The sequence below is a fragment of the Miscanthus floridulus genome, chromosome 2, assembly GCF_019320115.1.
Source record: "Miscanthus floridulus cultivar M001 chromosome 2, ASM1932011v1, whole genome shotgun sequence".
In the NCBI taxonomy this organism is placed as follows: domain Eukaryota; kingdom Viridiplantae; phylum Streptophyta; class Magnoliopsida; order Poales; family Poaceae; genus Miscanthus; species Miscanthus floridulus.
The window spans coordinates 161390106-161407287 of record NC_089581.1 but is presented as its reverse complement, the minus strand read 5'-3'; positions in this window follow the sequence as shown (position 1 = coordinate 161407287).

Below are 17182 nucleotides of genomic sequence, written 5' to 3'. Positions count from 1 at the left end.
AGGCGACCAGGGCCTGAAGCGAGTGCTCCGGTCTATTGAGTTTAGACTCTTGGGCTGGTCCAGAAGAAGAAAAGGCCATCATTCTGGTCCGAGCCTTGGCGTCGAAGCTAGTCCCTAAGGGACCCCGAGTTTATGAACCCAACAATATATGTGATGTTCTATGATGTATTTAGTGATGTTTACGTAATATATATACGATGTTCTATACTGTCTTTAGTGATGTTTTATGGGGTATTTAGTGATGTTCATTTAGTATACATGTGATATTTCTATAGTGTTTGAAAAGTATCCATGTGATGTTCTTTTCAAATTTCTCTATTACGTTTTATTTTTATTCCTTACGCTTTACTCTAGATTTTATTATTATATATTTATGTTATTTATTTATTTTTATGTATATTATAATACCAATACCATGAACCTAAAACTAGAATATTATTCTTCTAAACCAAGAATATTTTTCTTACGAAGATGGAACATTATTTTCTAAACTTAGAACATCGTCTCTACCCAGTAAAAAATGTTCTATCTTCATAAGATAAATGTTCATTAATAAAAATCTATCTAAATATATCCATGTGGGATCTTGTTTTGAATGATTTATTGCAAGGAATCTGATGGTGCAATCGGAAGTTAATTTTGATGTTTCCCTTAGCAGTTATGATTTTTTTAGTTTGTGCATGCGTAAGCTGAGTTAGACGTGAGTGAGGCAGGCCCGTATCTGCGCTAATTAATTGCTAGACTCGAGAACCGCGCGCGCTTCATTTTCTGTGATGTTATATTATGTATTTTGTAATGTTCGCGTAGTATATAATGATGCTCTATGGTGTATTTTATGATGTTCACATGGTATATACATGTGATGTTCTGCGATGTATTCTATGATATTCACGTAGTATACATATGGTGCTCTGTGATATATTTTGTGAGTTCACGTAGTGTCGTTGTTTTTTAGACCACCGACGAGTAAATTTGTATTTGCGTGTCTGGCTCGGATGGTGTGCTCGGAGGACATAATGGTTTATACTGGATCAGGCGGAACATCCCTACATCCAGTTCGCTGTTGCTCGTGTTACCAGAACTTGGTTTGCAGTATGGGTTACAAACAGTCGAGAGAGGAAGAGGATCTCAAGTCTCTGGTGGAAGGAGTAAATAGGTGCTAAGAGCTCGCTTGCCGCTCAGCCGTGTGCTCGTGTCATGCTCTTATGTTCCGATTCATTTGTCTGGATCCCCCGGTAGGGGCGCCCTGCTTTTTCTTTTATAGGCGAAGGAAAAGTGCGGGTTACAGTGGAGGAAAAGGAGAAGAACGAGAGAGAGAAGAAGGCGTCTAGGGTCATCGGGTCCTTCTTCTCCTTCATGAGGGCCTCGCCGATCCTGTAGATGTCAATAGGGATGGCTTCACATCGTGGCCCTGTTCATCACTAGCGCCATGCGCAGGCGTCATCTGCCGATCATGGCGTCCCACTCCGTCCCGACAGACGTCGTGGTGAACTGACGCGCCCGTCAACGTCTAATGAGGGTTAGGCAGAACAGTACCGGCATGCCCGACACTGTTCTTGATGTGAATTGCTAGGTATGACCCGTCATGGCCATGGGTTACATCAAGCCATGCCAGCCTCTTTTCTAGTGTTAGAGTTTTGACCCAGGCCCATACGCTTGTACCTGAAGTGGTTGGCGGCGGTATGGGTCCTCGTCAGACGAGACGAAACCCGCGTCCTTGGGGTCGGACGAGACAAAGCACAAACCCAAGGGGTCGGGCAAGTCAGAGCCCGCGGCCTTGAGGTCGGACGAGACGGAGCCCGCACCTGAGGGATCGGGTGAGATGGAGCCCGCATCCTCGGGGTCGGGCGGGATGGAACCCACACCCGAGGGGTCGGGCGAGATGGAGCCTGCACCCAAGGGTCGGGCGAGATGGAACCCACGACCTTGGGCAAAACGGAGTCCGCGACCTTTGGGTCACTCGAGACCTTTTAATACGTCTTGAGCCATCCGGGAGAGTCAGCGTGGGCGCTAACCTCCTTGCTTTGGGTATCCCTAATAACGATACTCGACACGTAGTATCCATGTGATGTTTTATGATATATTTTGTGATGTTTATGTAGTTTACATGTGATGTTCTATTATGTTTTTCGTGATGTTCACATGGTATACATTTGATGTTCTGTGTTCTATTTATGTGGTGTTCACGTAATATATATGTGGTGTTCATGTAGTATACATACGATGTTCTATGATATATTCATTGATATTCATGTAGTATACATGTGATGTTCGGTGTTGTTTTATGATGTTCGCGTAGTATACATGTAATGTTCCATAATGTTATTGTGATGTTCTGTGACGTATTTTGTGATTTTCATGTAATATAGATGTGATGTTCTATGAAGTATTTTTTTATATTTTATGATTTATTTTTTATGATGTTCATTTTATAATAGTATAAATAAATATTTTATAACTTAAACAAAGCATCTACGTGGTGTAGTTGTTAAGAATTATTATCTTATTATTCTTGGTCTTGTGTTCACCTTCTCAAGCAAACTAACTATTTTTGTTTCTGTTTTCTAATCTAATATAATATTTTTTCAGGACAGCTATATTACAATCGTGTTTTTGGGGAGCTGTTAGCACATGATTTTTGGCCGTTGGATGGCCATCGTGGGTGCCCATTGGCGGATCCAGGGGGCTGGGGGGGGCTGCAGCCCCCTGTGAGCCTTAATTCCTCGTTAAATTACTGTAGCATCAAGCATAAATCATCATTAAATCTTCATTATCAATCAACATGTCCATTACTTAGCCCCTTCTTGATCCCATCCTGAATCCGCCACTGTGGGTGCCTACCATTTTGTTTGTGTTGTTTATGTCCTGCACATAAGAGTACTCTTGCTATTTATGTATATGATGGGTATATAGAAAAGAATAGAAGCTAGCCGCTTCTATGTGGTACAGTGTCATGCATGCGCATGTTCACGTGAGCTAGAAGAAGCAAGCTAGCTGCTAGCAAGTACTCGTAAGATTCAGGAAAGAACAAGGTCGAGTGCATATATCTGTACGCGTCCGTATCTGTGCTTCAAATACGTATATATACAAGCACATATATATAATATAATATTCTGCAGTAGTTTCCGTATCTGGATGAGCATGCATGGAATGATGGGCCGAGCGACGCGCGAGGCAAGGTGGCCGAGCGACCAGCTGCTACCGCGTGGAGATTATTTGCGTGTTTTCCGGCCGGTGCAGTGCTCCCGTTTCCTTTCTGCACGCGCAAATTTCCCGCGTGGGCTGAGCGCGGGGACGGGAAACAGGGCACGGGAAATCATCGGACGGAGTCTATGGTCCGAACGGACGGACTGTAGCACTCCCCCGCGCGCCACCAACGATCGCGAGCACGGCACTGTTCCGGCCAACCGATTGCCGCTGCGTTTTATGAACCCCACCACAGTACCACACGGCAGCCCAACTCGCTCGGTTCGTTCATTCAGGGCGTTTCCAACGGACCAGCTCGGAGCTAGCTGACGTTGGATCTGTACTTACGTGGAGGAGTGAGAAAGCCAGAAAACCTCCTCGCTAGCGACGAGTTCGTAGCCGGTCGGTTTGTGCATTTCAAAGCAAACCTTGGCCCACGATGTTTCCTCGCGCTCGCTGCTCCACTTTGCTCGAGCTCTGGGCGCCTGGGATTGGCCGAGTGGAATGCAGATACGGCTAGGAGGGATTGTTAATAGTAAAAAAAAAGCTGATCAGTGGGCCTATTTTCTTGGATACAGTGAACTGTTGGGCGAGGGATTTTGGTTGCTGTTGCTTCAGCCTACGTGTACCATCTCCGAGCTGGTTGTTGACTCTTTTCATTGAGGGGTGCCCTCATGCACCGGCCGGCGACATAGCCTGACTGCGTCTGCGTGGCTCCAGTGTTGAATGTGCTCCGTTCATTATTGGCCTCGTGCTGCGGCGGCCTGCAGGATGAGGCGGAGGACCACCCAGCAGGCAGCGCGCAGCAGCCGTGTCCGTGGCCCAGCAGTCCCCACTGCCATACTGCCATCGGCGGCAGGCATCGCGAGCAGCAGTGCGGCGCCGGCGCGCCAGAGCCAGCAGCGGTCCGTACGTCCTGGATCCAACATTCCAACGGCAAGGAAATCAATCAGCTGGTTGCCTGGTCACGGAGGGGATAAGATACGCCTACGCGAGTTTGGCATTCTCCTGCCGGACATCCCATTAAGGCCTTGTTTAGTTGGTGCCCAACTTCCAAAAAGTTGCTACAGTACCTGTCACATCGAATGTTTGCGGCCCGTGCATGGAGCATTAAATGTAGACGAAAAGAAAAACTAATTGCACAGTTTGGTGGGAAATTACGAGACGAACGTTTTGAGCCTAAGTAGTCCATGTTTGAACACTATTTGTCAAATAAAAACGAACGTGCTACAGTAGTCCCAAAATCCAAATTCACCTAACTAAACAAGGCCTAAAGTTGATTGTATTACAGAGGCTGTTTGGTCTACTGCCAACACCAGCCACCAGCATTGTGGTGACGCCAAACTCTAGGCGGAGGAAACGGCCGCCGCAGGTGTGGTCAAATTTAACGAAGGAAGGGCGCGTTTGGTTCATGCCGTCACCTTGCCACAACTCGCCACGCCTGACTTCCGCTCGTGTTTGGTTCATGCCGAACCTACGCCGAACTTGCGGCACGCCGCAACTGCCTAGGCGCTCTCTAGTTCATTTGGGATGCCAACACACGCCGCAGTTCGGGCGGCCGATTTCAGCGCCGTAGTTGCGGCACAGCCAAACGTTCGGTGCGGCAGTTTCTGGACACTGTCCAAACGCGCCCGAAATCTTGTGGCTCTGCCATAACTGACTCACAAACCAGCCCTTGTTTAATTCACGAAATTTGGAATTTGGGGCTACTGTAGCACCTTCGTTTTTATTTGGCAAATAGTATCCAAACATTGACTAATTAGGCTTAAAACGTTCGTCTCGCAATTTCCTACCAAACTGTGCAATTAGTTTTTCTTTTCGTCTACATTTAATGCTCCATGCATGGGCCGCAAACATTCGATATGACAGGTACTATAGCAACTTTTTAGACTTTGGGGTCCAACTAAACAAGGGCCAAACATCTCCGTAGTACTACATACCGTATGATTTGGGGCATCGTTTCCATTTCTACATGTGAAAGATTTTGCGTTCTTGACCAGGCAGTTGGGGACACATTTAATTCCTACTGCTACCATTTCTCTCCCCGATCGCATAAAGCTCCGCACGCGTTAGCCGTCGCTGTCGCAACGTCGCATCGACTGCTGCCAGGACATTGCATGTTTGGCTTTGCTAAAAAATCGCTGAAAGTACTATTCGCTGATTTATTGTGAAAGAAAAATATTATTTATTGACTAAAATAGTAGGCTCATAAGATAAATGAACAGGACCAATTGCTTGTTAAAAAGCACATCGAGAGGGAAACGAAGGCCAAGCCATCGCCATCCATCGATCGTTCATTAGGAGCTCCGTCTCCACTGATCAAACAGTAACGATGGGCACTCAAGTACTGTGCCTGGCTCAAGAAGTTTTTTTTTTTTTGTGTGTGTGCAGACACGGGGAGCGTGTGATGTGACGATGGGCCTGGGTCAGATCGGTTGGTACACCTGATCGGCTGATCTCGACGCCTCAATTCTACTAGGAGTACCGCAACGGCGGAGCCACGTATTGATCAGGGCTCCGGCCCCCTTGCCTCATTAAAAAAAAAATAAGAATATATGTTCACCCTGTTCGCTTGTTGGTTTCAGTCAGTCCAAACCAGCCAGCCAATAGTATTTTTCTCTCACAACAAACCAGCACCAGCCAGCTCAAACCAGCCCAGAAACCAACCAGCGAATAGACCCGTTGTGGATGTGTAAATTCAATAGCTAATTTAGCCCATCGGATTATCGATTAATCTATATGGTCTGGATTTGACAAATAAACCCTCCTGTATTTGGCTCCCAGCTCCGCCACTGGATGGCTGGATGCGAATTCGCGGTGAGCGACCTGGATGCTGTACTGCTTCAGGTGTGTGTGAGTGCAGCGCAGCAGCGGCATACTGGCATGCCTTCAGCTGGATCTCGATCTCACTTGATTTTGAGCCTGATCACATGATTCATCTATGGAATGAAACTGGGCTCGACCGGTCATTAGTCGTTGTCTCTGGGAGCATTTGATGACGATCAGGACGCCAGCCGATGCGTTCAGTTCAGATAAGATTCGCATCTCGTGTTGCTGTTTTCAGTGTTCAATCTGGGTGTCGGGCACGACACCGTGGGCATGCGTCGGGCACCTTTTGCTACTGTTGGATCTGACAAGCACAGTGCTCACCGTAAAATAATGAAATCCACCGTAATGATGCTTTTACATCTGTACCAAAAATTTGATTTATGCTCATACTTATGCTAAAATGGTCCTATTTGCTTTTCTGAAAAAATAAGAAAACTACTGTTTTAGCTAAAAAAACAAGTTGAAAAGCACGGATTATAAAAGAAGCGAACAGAGCCAATATTATGAGAGAAAAACGCAGTTTCATAACTGAAAAGTAGTTCCGAATAAGTTGAAGCCAACATAGCATTAGCCATGAGATTAGTCGCTAGCACTGTCGACAGTGATATGACGGTGTACCTTTTTCCAGGATATTTTGCGGTGGCATTTCCAGTGTCTTCATATCTTGAGGCGGGGAGTATTTCGTTTCCCTGCGAAAACTTCTCTCTACTAGCTTAGGTATTGGAGAAGGCGAGAAGCATTTCTCCCATCTACTAGGATCAAGCTCTGGTGTCTTCGTCTTGCGGCAACAGCCTTCTCAGCAAGGCTTTTATTTTAACCACCTGATTCTATTCTTATATACATAAATAAACATTTTATGATTAGAAAAAGGCTGAATCTTACGGTTAAGAGGGATAAGGAAGCATGGGTTCTTTGTTAGCATCAACATGGGCAAGGTTCAGTGAACCTGGGACGGTGATAGCAATGCTTCACCAGGTGAAAAAACAATAAAACAAAGGCTATTTTCGCTTCTCTTATAATTCGATTTTTTAACTTGTTTTTTAGTCGGAACAGTATTTTTCTTTCCCAACAAATTAGTCGGAACAGTATTTCGACTTTTTTTTTCAGTGAAGCGAACGGCCTTTGTTTGTACTAGCACAACATGGATAAGCAACAACGGCAACTTGGAGCTCCTCCATGCTGGTTTGCAGTCTATTTGTTTGTTGGTTTCAGCCAGAGTTTATCAGCCAGCCAATACTATTTTTCTCTCATAACAAACCGACGTCAGTCAGGCTTATCAGCCCAAAAATTAACCAGCGAATATGCCATGTTTATTGCTGTTGCTGACAGCGGACAGGTAAACCACTGTTGTCATTATTGGGAATATGGGCATTGCTGTGCTACCTGGCCCCACAATAGCACTTTGCAATTCTACCGTACTACTCAATGAATATGGGAGTAGTAGCACTCTTCATTTTAGAATTTTTATTAGGTGCGTGTTTAGTTCGTGAAATTTAGAAATTTGGTTATAGTAGTATTTTTGTTTTTATTTGTCAATTAGTGTTCAATCATGGATTAACTAGGCTCAAAACGTTTGTCTCGCGATTTCCAACTAAACTGTGCAATTAGTTTTTTTTCGTATATATTTAATGCTCTATGCACGTATCGCAAGATTCAGTGTGATGGCTACTGTAATATTTTTTGAAAAACTTTTTGGGAACTAAACACAGCCTAACACTCACTTTTTTGCCCTGGCGATTGAGCCTTATTAATTCTTGAACCAAACATCACGGAAAGAACCAAACATCACGGAAATAGCGAAGCTCAACTTTATGGCCCAACATGTTAAGACCTGTTGGAATCAGCTAAGACTAATTATTAGTTAGGGCTAAAAATAGCTTAAATCTATTACACCTAAAAAATAACCAACAGTATCGTCTTTCACCCCGCCTGAGTAATCCATCTCGAACACGGCCTCTCCTGGTAAAAATCCATCTCGAACACGGCAGCTACGATTGAACTGGCTGGTTGGCATCTGGTTGGACGTCTACTGGTCTGCGGGCCTGCCCCCACGCGAAGACAAAAGGGTAATGCCTTCGTAGGTAATGGGCTTAAACGTGAGATGCTAAATTTGATGGGAAAAAATAATATAAATCACACAAGTATTAACTAAAAAATAAAACCAATTTTATTAAATTTTAATAAACTAGATTTACACGATAGATGTGATAAAGAACATGAATCACATAAGTATTTATATTTTATTACAAGGAGAATTGTGGACCAAATTAAAATTCTGGTAGATTTTATTGTTAGTCGTCCAGTAGCTTCCTGCCTAGGGCATGGAAGGTATGTGATGCAAGATGACGAAGCGAAAGTGACACCTCATGCGTCAAAAGGATGACTATTCGTTTTTTGGAATTAGAAGAACCATACAACACGAGGATCACTGAAAGTGGCACAGGTTCCTTTCGGCTATGCATGTTCGTCAAGCCTGTAGAACCACTTCAGGCGTCGAGGGTTTCAGACACGGTGCCAACCACTGGCACTGGGGGCACTGGCTACTCCACCAGGACACACGCTAACCTTTCGCCACTAGGTCGCTCGTGCGGTTCTTGTCGATGCGGCTTTTGGCATCGAACAAATCATTCGGAACATAGTGGGGTTTGTTTGAGTTGGGGCCGCCGCCTCCTGTCGCCTTCGGTTGCTGCGAGCCTGCGATGATGCGATAAACCAAGGTCGTCAACGTTGTCTATGACTCGATATCGCAAGAAAAGGCATGGGACAGGGAGCCACGCCACGAGCTCGCACTACCACGGCGGAACGGGGTGCGCGTTTGCATCTTCTTCTTTCAGCTGCAGCAGGCCGACAACCAACCAAGAAGCAATGTTCAAAAGCATCATCCATGGCGCACGTCGACGAGTGTCGCCAGAAACTTCAACAGATTCCTCTCCTACGGATGAACACTGCTGCTGCTGTCTGTCGGCTACTGATTCGGTTGTGAGAGCCAGTGTGATTTTTTTCATCAGAAGCAAAAAAAAAAGTTTCTGTATGTGATGTGAAGCACAGCAGCAGAACCGGCATCTCGTACGCACAGGTCGTCTCCGATAAGGATAAGCCCTAGGTCACGACTCACGACGCATACTTTATATGAGCCTAATTGCAACTTGCGAGATGCTCGTATCTGAATAGCACGTCGGATGATTCCATGTGCTTTGCACGTTGCACAAGGACGAAAGCAGCGATAGGAAAGTTGGCGTTCTGTAATTTGTAAGCGCAGCAGTACAACGGAAACAAATCCTCTCCATTTTTTTTGTTGTTGAGAGGAATCCTCTGCAATACTGCAGGAAACAGCATCGACCAGATAACGAATGGGCTGCGAGCCGCCAATGCAGTTCGGCCTGTTTTAAACTCCAGTTGGGCGGCGACCCGCAGCTTGTATTGGCCCACTGGAGCGCACGTATCCGCCGCACAGGGCTCAGGTTTAGGGACGGATGGATCCGCGATTATTGGACTGCACTATATCATCTGTCAACCGGTCCCTACGAGAAAGAAAAAAAAAACTGCTGGCCTCCGCACGCTCGAGGCAGTTGCGCTTGACCGCGTCCGCCTGCTCGCCTCCGTTTCTCGTGCATGCCTTGATCCGCGCTCGTTTCCCGCGCTTGCCGCTTGCCCGTCATGCGCCCCCAGCTCGCTCCGTAGCCCGTCCCACAGCCCGCCGCGTCCGCCTTCGCAACGCCCCACGTGCGCGATGAGCATACTCCATCGTTCCCCTTACCACAACACCCTCATCCGTTGACCCCCAACGCCTCCGTCTACTATCCCTCCGACGAGCCACACGCCCTCGGCCGCCTAGCTCGCCCTCTGGCCGAACAACATAGAAAACTGAAATAAAACACGTGCAACAACACGGAACAACTATTGCAATATTAGGCTCAAGCAGTTAAAACACCATGAATATATTATTGCAACAACACGGAACAACTGCTGCAACATTAGGCTGAAGCAGCTGAAACACCATGAACATATTATTGCAACAACACGGAACAACCGTTGTAACTGAAAGATGGAATAAAACACGTGCAATAACAGAGAACAACTAATGCAACATTAGGCTCAAGCAGCTGAAACACCATGAACATATTATTACAACAACACGGAACAACTGCTGCAACATTAGGCTGAAGCAGCTGAAACACCATGAACATGTTATTGCAACAACATGGAACAACTATTGCAACTGAAACAATTTGGAAAGTATTATTGCAACAATTGAGTGAACCATATGAAAACGTCCAGATCAGAAACGATTGCAACATCGTGTAGAAATAGGTGAAACATTTTGAACAAAGTGCTTGCAACAATCCTTTGAAACACCTGCAACATATCAACAAAAGTGCAACATGCTAGATCTACTTTGCAATGAACCATATGATTCTACTACAACATACCTCTAAAGCTTCTAAAACAATTGAAAGACACAACTGCAACATGGGGGAAGAGAATAGAGCCTGGCACGGGGAGCGCCATGGCCGCCGGATCTACAGACGTTCGGAGCTCCTTATGGGGGAGGACGTCGGTGTGGGGGAGGGGGGAGGGGCGCTGCCGGGGTAGGGGAGGAGGGACGCCAAAGTGCGGGAAGGAGCCACCGCGGAGGAGGACGTCGGGGTCAGGGAAGGAGCGGTTCGGGCGGGGGCGGTGCCACGCGAGCAGCTCCGGAGGGGTGCGCCGACGAGCGGCCTAGGCAGGGGCGGCACCGGCGAGTAGCTGAAAAGTCCTAATGGCTAGAGGGGGTGAATAGCCTATTAAAAATTTCTACAACAACACTAAAGCAAGTGATTAGTCAATAAGATGGCGAAGCGAATTTTACGCTAGCACTACACTTGGGGTTGTAAGCCACCTACCCAATTCTAATTTCTATGATCTCTAATATGTCATACAAGAGCTATGTCGCTTGGGGTTGCAAAGCTAGCTAGATAACTACAACTAAAGAGCTACACAATCTACAAGCACTACACAAGGTGAATACAAAGTAATGAGGGAGAATGGTACAAGTGATATACCGCCGTGGTAAGTGATCGATCGATGAATATCAATGAATACCAAGGAGACAATCAAGACACAATGATTTTTCCTTCGAGATTCACTTGCTTGTCGGCAAGCTAGTCTCCGTTGTGGCGATTCACTCACTTGGAGGTTAGCACGCTAATAGGCATCACACGCTTAAGTCCAACCGGGTGCCGCAATCCCCTAGAGTTGCCTTTGACGCTCCACTGGGTAAGGCACAAGAACCCCTCATAATCACAATGATCGAAGCCAGAGATAATCACCTTCCTCCGCTCGATGATCTACCAATCACCGGGCCATCTGGGTGTTGGCAAACACTATGAGTAATAAGAATTCCACCAGCCCAAAAGGCCAAACTAGTGCCACAAGATGCTAGAACACTTAGCAATGCACTAAAAGCTCTCCAATCTCACTCAAGATGATGAAATCAAACGTGCAAGTGAGTGAAGTGGTGTGCTCAACTCTTAAAGGGTGTATGCAGTTGTTAGAAGTGCCAAAAGAGTGGTCAAGGCCAGCCACTAGCTCTATTTATAAGTCCATAAGCAAATAGAGTCGTTACCCTTTTGGAGCAACTTTCTACGACAACACCGAACACGACGGTGCCTGGCACCAGACACGGCGGTGCCCCTCCCAACGGTCACTTTTCAACGCTAGCCGTTGGGGGCACCGGACAGGGTGGCGGTGGCACTGCTCGATCATCATCACATGTCCACACCACCAACATAGACTTCATTTCATGTGGCCATCTTCATCCATGAGTGCCACCTAGCTCCTCCACTTGGATTAGACTATCTTATCTAATCACACACTTAGATGCAAATATTAGTCCAACTAGGTTTCATCAATTATCCAAAACCAAACTAGGGCTTTCAATCTCCCATTTTTTGTAATTGATGACAACCTTCACAAAGATATGATATAAATCTAAATTTGAATCCATGTTGCTTGCCCTAGCATTTTTACCATGTGTAAAAGGATATGGACAAGTTTTATGAACCCCAATTGGTAGCATTAGCTCCCCCTATATATGTGCTAAGAGTTTGGATTGAAGCTTGCACATATGCATGGATTTGAGTTGTGGGAAAGTAATGTCTACCAAATGATGCTAAGGTATAAAAGATGGACCTTTGAAGCGTGATACCAATCAGAGTGCACCAAATATACCATCCTTAGCACCATTAGTAATTAGACATACACAAAAACTAGAATACCTCATGAGATCCACATTAGAAGCAAGGGTCTAGTTTTTACAGTATAAACACAAGTCTAGTTACTCAACCTATGCATGCTAGTTTTTATTTCAACAATCAAACCTACAACTAGCACACACTACACAAGCATGGAAATTTAATTTAAAACTTGAGCCATGCAAGCAAACATATGAGATGCACATTCAAATGCATCAATCAAGTTTATGAGCTTGCTCTCCCTACTTGTGTGCTCAAATTTTAATTGATCCCCTTCCTTTGTCATATTACTCCCCCTATGTCAAAGTTCTCTCCCCCTTAGTGATTACTTCTCTCCCTATCACTTATATCTTTGTTTTTCTCCCCCTTTGTCATCAATGATTATAAAGGTTCAAATTTTAGATAGGTTAAGATTATCAATGTCAATCATGGGGTAAAGATCATTTTTCTAAATTTGGTTCAATCTAGAACACTTGCCAAAGGTATTTAACTCAGTTTGATCCAAAGACAAGCTTCTTCATACCTCCAAATAAGGGTTATCTTATACCATGTTGAGTTAAGCACTTATATCTTATTTTCTAGATTAAACACTAGGTTCACAAGCCCACAAATATGTCATATGCTATCACTAGATCAAGTTAAGCATAGAAACAACAGTGGTACCATACAAACATCAAATTCATTTGTTTTTTATGAATGAGCCTATAACATGTGAGGAATGACTAGATGCACTAAATAAGTCCTTAGCAAAGAATGTATGTATGCCAATCAACTTTTACCTTAAATTGCTCGAATGAGAGGCATGTCAAATAAGTGGGGGTGCATCAACACATATTTGAGAAATCCAATATGTTCAACTCATTCCTTAGCTTATAAAACATTTTCTCATTCAATGGCTTGGTGAATATATCGGCAAGTTGATCGTCGGTGCCTACACTCTCAATGCAAATGTCCCTTTTTGTTGATGATCTCTAATGAAATGGTGGAAGACATCAACGTGATTTGTTCTTGCATGTTGAACCGGATTGTTGGTTAGCTTGATTGCACTCTCATTGTCACATAGCAATGGTACTTTCTTAAACTTGATTCCAAAGTCATTCAAGGTGGCCTTCATCCAAAGAATTTGTGCACAACAACTATCGGTAGATATGTATTCGGCTTCGGTGGTTAATAATGCAACACTATTTTACTTCTTTGATGACCATGAAATATGTGATCTTTCCAATAATTGGCATGTGCCCAATGTGCTCTTTCTAGCAACCTTGCCTCCCGTATAATCTGAGTCAGAGTAACCAACTAGCTCAAACTTTACTCCTTTAGGATACCACAAACCAATATTTTATGTATACTTTAAGTACCTCAATACTCTATTTATAGCCTTCAAATGACTTTATCTAGGTGAGGCTTAAAATCTTGCACACACTAAACATGACATCCAACCTTGATGCGGTCACATAGAGTAGCTTCCAATCATAGACCGATACAACTTTTGATCCACCATGTTGCCACTTGCATCACTATCCAAATTGCCATTTGTTCCCATTGGTGTACTAATGGCCTTTTCTTTATTCATGTCAAACTTCTTGAGCATGTTTTTGATGTACTTGTCTTGACTCACAAATGTACCATTCTTCAATTGCTTGATTTGAAGACCAAGGAAGTAACTCAACTCTCCAATCATGGACATCTCAAACTCATTAGCCATCATCTTTTCAAACTCTTCATAAAAGTCTTGATTGGTTGATCCAAATATGATGTCATCAACATAGATTTGCAACACAAATAAGTCTTTGTCAATCTTCTTGATGAAAAGAGTGGTGTCAACCTTACCCATTATGAATCCCTTTGAGAGAAGAAAGTCCATCAACCTCTCATACCATGTTCTAGGTGCTTGCTTCAAGCCATACAATGCCTTCTTCAACTTGTACACATGGTCGGGCTTCTTGTCATCTTTAAAACTGGGAGGTTGCTCAACATATACTTCTTTATTGATGTAGCCATTGAGAAATACACTCTTGACATCCATTTGATAGAGCTTGATATTGTGGGCACAAGCATAGGTTAGCACGATTCTAATTGCTTACAATCTAGCAATAGGGCATATATTTCTCCAAAGTCAAGACCTTCAACTTGTGTATAGACTTATGCTAACAATCTTGCTTTGTTCCTTATTACTATCCCATCTTGATCTTGCTTGTTTCTATAGACCTTTTTGGTTTCAATCACATTGTGTCCCTTCGGTCTTTCCATGAATTCTCATACTTGATTTCTAGTGAAGTTGTTCAATTCTTCATGCATAGCATTGACCCAATCAATATCCTTCAATGCTTTATCTATCTTCTTTGGTTCAATGGATGACATAAATGAGAAATGCTCACAAAATGAAGCCAATCTTGATCTTGTTTGTACACCTCTAGAAATATCTCCAATGATAGTGTCCAATGGATGATCCCTTGTAATATTAGTTGGTTGGAGTATTGGAACATTGCTTGCAGTTGCTTGATAATTGGGTTGAGATGAATATATTAGCCACTTAATCTTGCACATTATTATGAGAGCTACTTGTACTTGCTTGATTAGTGTCAACTTACACATTTGAGTTAGAGTGCACTTGCACTTGATCATCTTCATCATCAATCATTTGCCTAGGCCTCAAGTCACCAACATCCATGTTCTTCATGGCATTTGAAAGTTGAATGCCTCTAACATCTTCAAGATTCTCATTCTCATCTTGGGAACCCTTGGTTTCATCAAATTCAACAGCATGCACTTCTTCAAGAGTACCACTTGCCAAATTTCAAACTCTATATGCTTTGCTTGTAGAGGAGTATCCAAGTAAGAATCCTTTATCATATTTCTTGTCAAACTTTCCTAATCTAGTGCCTTTCTTTAAGATATAGTATTTGCAACCAAAGACCAAAAATATGCAATGTTGGGCTTTCTACCATTCAAGAGCTCATATGGTGTCTTCTCTTTCAACGGGTGACAATATAAGCGGTTGCTACAATAGCAAGTTGTGTTGATAGCTTTGGCCAAAAAAGATTGACCCACATTGTACTCACTAAGCATAGATCTTGCCATATCAAAAAGTGTTCTAATCTTCCTCTCAACAAGGCTATTTGATTATAGAGTGTACCTGGCTGAGAATTGATGTCTAATTCTAAATTCATCACATAACTCATCAATTCTAATATTCTTGAACTCACTACCATTATCACTTCTAACTCTCTTGATGATTGTTTCAAACTCATTGTGAATGCTCTTGACAAATGATTTAAAAGTTGCAAACACATTACTCTTGTCGACTAGAAAGAATAACCAAGTGTATCTTGTATAGTCATCAATTCATCCATTATCACAAAGCCATATTTGTTTCCACCGATGCTAGTGTATTATGTTGACCTAAACAAATCCATGTGCAATAACTCAAATACCTTACTAGTATTCATTATGCTTTTCTTAGGATTGGTGTTTCCAACTTATTTGTTGGCTTGATAAGAGCTACAAAACTTATCCTTTTCAAACACAACATCTTTCAAGTCTTTAACCAAGTCATGCTTAACTAATCTATTCAATTATTTCATTCCAACATGACCAAGCCTTCTATTCCATAACCAACCCATACTAGATTTAGTGAACAAGCATATTGACAATTGAGCTTCACTAGCATTGAAATCAACCAAGTATAGATTCTCATATCTAAAGCATTTGCAGATCAAATTAGAGCCATCTACACTTATGATCTCTACATCATCTACCCCAAATATACATGTGAATCCAAGATCACATAATTGAGCCATGAATAACAAATTAAAGTTCAAACTCTCTACTAGCAACACATTGGAAATGCTCATATCGTTTGATATTGCAATCTTACCAAGCTCTTTGACCTTCCCTTTGTCACTGTCATCAAATATGATACTATCATAACCATCATTGCTATTGGTATTGATTGAGTTGAACATTCTTACATCACCAGTCATGTGTTGAGTGCACCTACTATCAAGAACCCAATGCCTTTTGTTGGTTTTGTAACTGACCTACAGAAGATCAATTCTTTTTAGGTATCCAAACTTGCTTGGGTCCTTAAAGGTTCATGACCAAGCTCTTTGGCACCCAAATGGCTTTCTTCTTTGAGCCCATTCATGGTGCACCAATGAACTTAGCCTTCACACCATTTGTACCCTTAGTAAGCACATAGAAATAATCAAGCTTAATAAAGGATACATTGGCTTGAGGCTTCTTTTTCATGCACTTTTGCTCTATATGATCAACTTGCTTGTAACTAGTGCAAAACAGAACATTGTTCTTCACAAAACTAGTCTTGTGAGGAGCAAAGGCGCTTTGCCTTTCTTAGGGGTATATCCCAATCACTCTTTGTAGAGAGTTCTTTGGCTACCCAAGCACATAAGCATGCAGTCCTCACCACCATAGGCCTTAGCCAAGGTGTGATTGAGCTCTTTTACCCTTCTTCTTGAGTGTCTCATTCTTGACCATTAGTGAGGCATCACAAGTAAAACCATCGCCACTAGATGAGGTAGAAGTGGACGTGCTACAAGAAGGGTTAGTGAGAGCAACAATGATAGGCTTATAGAATAATTCATCAATTATATCACAAGTTAAGCCTTTGTCACATGTTACAACATGCTCCTTATTTTGCTCATCAAGTAGAGAGGAGTGAGCTTTTTCAAGCTTCTTGTGAGCCTTGCTAAGCTTCTCATGGGCTTCCTCTAGCCTCTCATTAGATGTATTGAGCTCATCAAAGGCTTGCTTAAGGGCTTTTAGTTTCTTTGGCAAGTCTTTGCATTCCCTTCTCTTAATGTTAAAATGTTCTTTATCATCTTCTAACATGTCAATTAGTTCATCTTTAATGGGTTCATCATCATTGTCACTTTCACTTTCACTTTCATTATCATGTTCCTCATCACATCCAT